A 7290-nucleotide genomic window follows, 5' to 3' on the forward strand; every position below is an offset into this window, starting at 1 on the left:
AAGCTGAGTCTTAATTAACCCTGTATACATGCCCCAGTGTATGGTATTGGTTGAATTGCCAACAAACAAGGTAATGCATTTTCCCGTGTACTTCTCCTTAGGTTAACTTAAAGCTGTTGTAATTAAATACTCAATTAGGTGATTATTTGATTAGTGTCTCTCTCCCCTAAAACTCCGAATTCAGAAATAATAAAAATAAACTAGTGAGAGGCTCCACAATACGGATAAAACTCAAAATTCACGCTAAGTCAAAGAAGCAAGACACAAGAATACAGACTGAGCGACTTTGTTTACAAGGAACACTAGCAAAGAGGAATCTAATAACGTAAGAAGTTGTTAGGGAGCCATCGACTAAAACTGCCTGCCTTGGCGGGGCACTGTAACACCTTTGCTTCAGTCTCCCACCTTGGGATGCTTCAAAAGAACACAAAACCAGTGAAGGGCCCACAACCAACCCCAGGGAAAATCCAGGAAGGGCCAAGAAATGGAGGAGACACCAGTCCATAAGATGTCTTGCCAATCTCCCCAGAAATCCTCGCGCTGGAAACCATCTTGACTGAAGGATGCACCAGGAAGGGCCCTGAGTTGGACCAAATGAAGGCAAAAGCAAGGTGATTGGCCAGAGACAACCGCAACCCAGAAAGCTAACTGCACCACCATAAAGCCTGAGACTGCGAGCCATGAGGCAGAGCAGTTCTCCTGGATTCCCTTACCCTGCTGCTGTCTGCCTGAGGGACCCTTTCCAATAAAGTCTTTCACTTTGTCAGTGCTGTGTCTCCTCGGACAATTCATTTCCGAGTGTTGGACAAGAGCCCACTCTCTCGCCCTCAAAGAGATCCCATCCAGTGACAAAATCACATCAATGGTTGGGAAGGGATAAGGGAACCTTTGGAGGTGATGGAAATGTTTTGTATCTTGTTAGTGGGTGATGTCAAAATGTACATCCATTTGTTAAAACCTATCACACTGTACATTTTAACTATGTGCTGCTACCCTATTTACAATAGCCAAGACGTGGAAACAACCTAAATGTCCATCGATAGATGAATGGATAAAGAAGAGGTGGTACATATATACAACGGAATAATACTCAGCCATAAAAAAGAATGAATGCCATTTGCAGCAACATGGATGGATCTAGAGATTATCATATTAAGTGAAGTCAGAAAGAGAAAGACATATACCATATGATATCACTTATATGTGGAATCTAAAACACAACACAAATGAAGATATGTACGAAACAGAAACAGACTCACAGACATAGAGAACAAACTTGTGGTTGCCAAGGGTGAGGGTGGTGGGGGAGGGAAGGATTGGGAGTTTGGGATTAGTAGATGCAAACTATTATATATAGGATGGGTAAGCAACAAGGTCCTACTGTATATACAAACCATATGGAAAAGAATATGAAAAAGAATATATGTATATATAACTGAATCACTTTGCTGTACAGCAAAAAAAGATAAATGCATGCTTCTAATTTTTCTTAATTACACCTCAATAAAATTGTTTTAGTCAGCTGGCCTGCATTTAAGTGGGACTCATTTCTTAATTAATTTAACCGTTTCTTCACATTTTGTGAAGTTAATAGTAATAACTATCTCATTGGACTGTTGTAAAGAGCATAGGTGGAGAATTTGACTCTGCCTGGCACAAAGATGGTTCCCATCATTAGCTACAACAGTTTTATAACTGAAGCAGGGATGGTTTCTGTCTTCACCAGTTTTATCCCAGAATTAAGCCCAAGCTTTGGCCCAGAGCAGGTGTTGGATAAATATTTCAAAATGTTGAGTGAGTGAACTCCCCAACTAAATATACTCAATGTGCCCTCCCCCATCTTTATTCTGAAGAATGAAATAGAAATTCCTTAACACAGAGTGGAAGGTCCTTCAGAACAGGAGCTCAGGGTGTGTTCCCAAGGTGTCTGCAGCCACTGTCTGGCAGGAACTGATCCCCAAGTTACAGCAGATGAATGCAGTTTTACCCGCTCATAAGAGGACTTCTGTGTCTAATGTTCCCCTCTCATCTCAGCTTATAGAATTCCTAGCCCACCTTGAAGGGGGCTTTTCTAACTCTCCCAGGCAGTTGTGACCCCTCCTGTTACCTGCTCATTTATTCCCTTATTCCTTGTTCACTTATTCATTGAACACTGGATGCCTGCTTGGTGCCAGGCACAGAGTGACACGTTGAAGATACAAAGACAAATGAGAGAGAGTGAGATAAAGCTGGGTAAAAGCAAGTCGAAGCTTCAAAGTATCTGCAGTCTTTAACAACATTGAGACTTCCAATCCATGAACATGGTAAACCTCTCCACGTATTCAGGCCTTCTCTCATTGCTCTCGGCAATGTTCTGTAGGGCACAGGTCTTATACATCCATCTTTTGACAGATTTATCTCCAAGCATTTCATATTTCTGATGCTATTTTAAATGGCGTTGTTTAGTTTCAATTTCCAATTGTTTTTGCTAGTATATAGGAATAGAGTTGATATTTATATATTGACATTGTATTCTGCAATCATGGATTATCCAGAAAACCCTGGAGTGAGGTGGTGGAGCCTCATGACAGCTGCCTCTGGGGAATGTATGCCAGTATGTCCAGTAGCACTGCCACCTGCTCTGCCAGGTCTGTGATACTTACCAGGGCAGAATTTGCCCAACGTTAAGCACTCAGAGGTGCTTGGTCAAAATGCCTTCATCCTGAAGTATGGGGGCCCCCACCCTCCAGAGAGCTGGGAGAGACCTAGAGAGAGGGGTGAGTTCAAGAAGACTGGCCACACCTCTGTTCAGGAAGCCCATGCTGTTGTTGTTGAATCTGTGGCTCCCTTCTTACACACGACTTCACAGGAGGAAGCAGCAAAGCATCCTTGTGAAATCCAGCCTTGCAGAGGCTAATGGAAATAGCACCATCTGAGCCACTGTAAGTAGAAAACAGAGTTGTAGTAGTAGTAATAGTAATAGTAGCAATAGTGTAATGATAATCGTAGTAGTAGTAGTATTACTCTTTTTTAAAGCTGCTAACCCAGTAATGGTAATTTATTACTTCAGTCAACAAATAGTAATTCTGTTGACCAGACAGTGGGGATCAAAACAAAATGACCAAAACAGCTCACCCTGTAGTGAGTAAGACATGCATAAGCCAACAGTTCAAACAGCCTTTAATAATTGCCGAGAGAGGGTAAGTCAGGGGCTGGGGGGGCCAGAGGAGCAGCAACCAAATCAGCCCAGTGGACGCTCACACCGCGTCCCAGAGGAAGGGATGCTTGAATTTGTCAACCGAAAACTTAATGCAGCAAGCTGTGAATAAGAAGAGTTTATCTGGGGTCTTGTTTAGTGTAGCCACCTTCATGAATGTCTTAGCTGGATCCTCTAGATAACTTGCTACAGCTTCTACATCAGCACTTGCTGCTTCACTTTGCACTTTCATGTTATGGAGATGGCTTGTTGCCTTAAACCTCATGAACAAACCTCTGTTAAGCTTCAACCTTTCCTTCTGCAGCTTCCTCACCTCTCTCAGCCTTCATAGAAACGAAGAGAGTTGGGGCCTTGCTCTGGATTAGGCCTTGTCTTAAGGGAATGTCGCGGCTGGTCTGATCTTCTATCCAGACCACTCAGACTCTCTCCATATCAGCAATAAGGCTCTTTCACCTTCTCATCATTGGTGTGGTCACTGGAGTAGCACTTTTAAGTTCCTTCAAGAACTCCTTTGCTTTCACCAATTTGGCTAACTGTTTGGCGCAGGAGGCTTAGTTTTCAGCCTATTTGGGCTTTTGACATGCCTTCCTCACTAAGCTTAATCATGTCTAGCTTTGGATTTAAAATGAAGATGTGTGACTCTTCCTTTTACTTGAACACTTAGAGGCCATGGCAGGGCTATTAATTGGCCGAATTTCAGTATTGTGTCTCAGGGAATAAGGAGGCCCTGGGAGAGGGAGAGAGAGCAGTCAGAGCACACACAACATTTATGGATTAAGTTTGCCATCTGATATGGCACGGTGTGTGATGCCCCAAAACAATAACAATAGTAACATCAAAGATCACTGATCACAGGGCTTCCCTGGTGGTGCAGTGATTGAGAGTCTGCCTGCCAACACAGGGGACACGGGTTCGAGCCCTGGTCTGGGAAGATCCCACATGCTGCGGAGCAACTAGGCCCGTGAGCCACAACTACTGAGCCTGCGCGTCTGGAGTCTGTGCTCCGCAACAAGAGAGGCCGCGATAGTGAGGGGCCCACGCACTGCGATGAAGAGTGGCCCCCACTCGCCGCAACTAGAGAAAGCCCTCGCACAGAAACGAAGACCCAACACAGCCATAAATAAATAAATAAATAAATAAGATCACAGATCACTGTAACAAATATAATAATGAAATATTTGCAATATTGTGAGAATTACCGAAATGTGACACAGAGACACCAAGTGAGCAAATGCTGCTAGAAAAATAGACTTGCTCGACTCAGGGTTGCCACAAACTTTCAATTAGTAAAAAACACACTATCTGTAATGAGGTCCGCCTATAATGGAAAAATGAAATAATATTCTTTCCCACAAACAGCACCCTGTGACCTCCCACATGGGAAGAGCAAAACCTCATTGGATCCTGGTTTCTTGTTAGAGTTGCTCACCAGTATGATCAGGGACCAGTTTTTCAAATCATTGACAGATTGGGGACACTGGAACTAGAAACAGACAACAGAGTATTCTGAGGGAAGACTGTACAAAATGAGTTTTATTTTCCAACAGATATGATTATTTTGGCCCATTTGAAATATTAGGTTTGACTATATGAAATTGCCATTTTTGTAGGTCAAAAACAGTTGAATATCTGCTGCAATCTTCAATTTCCTATGGTTCAACCTGATATACATATATATCTCCTAATTATTTTTATATCCCAAAATGTATATATATCCTATTTACTTCTATATATTCCAACTATATATCTTAAATTATATATATATATTTCAATTATATACATGTATCTTAATTTTATACATGTCTTAACTATATATAAATAATATATTAATTGAACATATATGTAATTTACATATTATATATAGTAGGTTATATTATATATAGCTTAAGTATATATAATATGTAAATTACATATGTTCAATTAATCAAATATATACCTAAAATTAGAATATATATATAAATATATATACACACACACTATTAGAAGATATACAAAATTAGAATGTGTATATATATATCATATATACACATGTATACAGATACCCTAATTCTGTCTCTCTATTCTAATTTTTAAATATATCCTAACTATATATACATATCTTCATTTTATTTATACACACTGTAAATTTATTAGTATATATTTAAGATACAAATTTCATAACGCTAATTTTACATATCTCCTAATTTTATATAATCCTAATATTATACGCATCCTAATTACATACACACACACTCATATGGTCCTGAATTTGAAGTCTGGCTAGCAATAAAAATTGAGAAAGTGCTTGTTTGGACACAGGATTACATTGCCATCTCACCAAACAAACAAACAAACAAGCATATCAAGAACTGAAAACCAAACAAAAAGGGTTTGTAGGACAGTTCATCCCGTTTACTGCAAAGCATTACCAGCCACAATAAATCTGTGAATTTCTGATAGCACACTGTCACCATGTGTTTCCATGTGACACTGCAGCTGTATGGCATAGTGGCAGGTTACCACACAGATGTTTATGGTCACTGATTTATTCCTTCAATGAATGGTTATTTAAAACACCTACCATGATCCCTAAAGAGCACAGTGATTCCCAGTCCCAAGCTTCCCTGGGGCTCTATGGAGTTTATAGCTCCATCCCTGAGGCAAGAAATAGGGACAATGGAAGCAGGCTGGTGGTAGACAGCTGAGTTGAAGAGAGATGCCCTGCTAACTGGGGCAGCCACTGCTCAGCTCTAGAAAGTTCAAGGGAATGTGGGCCCAGAATTTTTTTTTTTTTAATCAAGAGAAGCCAGAAATTCAAATTTTAGTGTGAAAATCTCTGATTTTTAAATGAACACAAATTCCAGTGTTTTTCTAAACACTATGAACCAACAGTGCAGATCTGCAGGCTACCTTGGACCCACATCTTGCCATTTTGATCCTCTGGCTTGTACTTTATTTCTCTTCATAATTTTAGAGGGATCTCAGGGAGGATGTGGGTTACTGCTGACAGCTGTGGATGCAGTGATGTGTGGAAACGGGAACAGCCCTCCTCTCACAGGCTTTTGGTCTCCCAGGGGACACAGACCTCAATAAAAAAAATCCAGTAGTGAACGAACAGTTACAGATGGAGGGAGTGCTCCAAAGGTAATTAACTCCATCCTGTAAAAACTTATGAAAAAGAAACTGACCTTAACTAGGCAGTCAGCAAAGACGTCCCTCCAGATGGAGGGACCTGCTTGTACAGTGGCCCTGTGACAAGACTGAACAAGACTGGGGAGAAGGCTGGTGTGGCTGGTGCAGAAAGCGTGAGAGGGTCAAGGTGCACAAAGAGGCCAGGGAGGTCGGGGGGCAGGCGCTGACCATGCAGGGCCTTGTTGGCCAAGCTAAGCATTTGGATTCTGTCTTAACCCTCAGTACACCATAAGGACCACTAGACCCAATTTTAGTTTCTGAGTTGCTTTCTGGAGGAATTTTAATTATTTGTAGGGATTGATATTTCAATGACTTTTATTCTTCATTAAAGTTGTTCCAAGGAACCAAGAAAAAATTTTCTATCTACTATCTATCTACCTATCTATCTATCTATTCATCCATCCATCTAAAATCTATCATTCTATTTAGCAGTTATCGTATGGGTCTATTGGATCTTTTTAGAGATCACAGCTACCTTTTAGTATCTAAGCAAGCCTTGGGGATCTTTTTCTGTGTGTTATAATATTTTGCTATTTTATCATTCTATAAATTACTTCATTATTAATAATTCCAATCTATGCTTAAGAAATACTAAGATAACAGGAAAACAGAAGAAGGATGGAATGCATAAATCAATGAAGTAATAATGAAATAAATCCTCACTATTACATCACCCTTCAGTTTTCTCATTGCATTGCCAAAGTACTGCATCATCTCTCAAAAAGGTATAAAAGAAGTCTGGACAAACCATCTTTGTAGGGCAGTTTTAGTTTTTTTTTTTTTTAATCAGACTTTTACTTTGAGATAATTTTAAATTAATATGCTGTTGTAAGAAATAATACAGAAAAATCCCATGTACCCTTTACCCATTTTCTCCCAATGGTAACATCTTGCAAATCTATTGTACAATATCTGAACAGGAA

This window comes from Grampus griseus, assembly GCF_964374135.1.
Source record: "Grampus griseus genome assembly, chromosome: 5".
NCBI classification, from domain to species: Eukaryota; Metazoa; Chordata; class Mammalia; order Artiodactyla; family Delphinidae; genus Grampus; species Grampus griseus.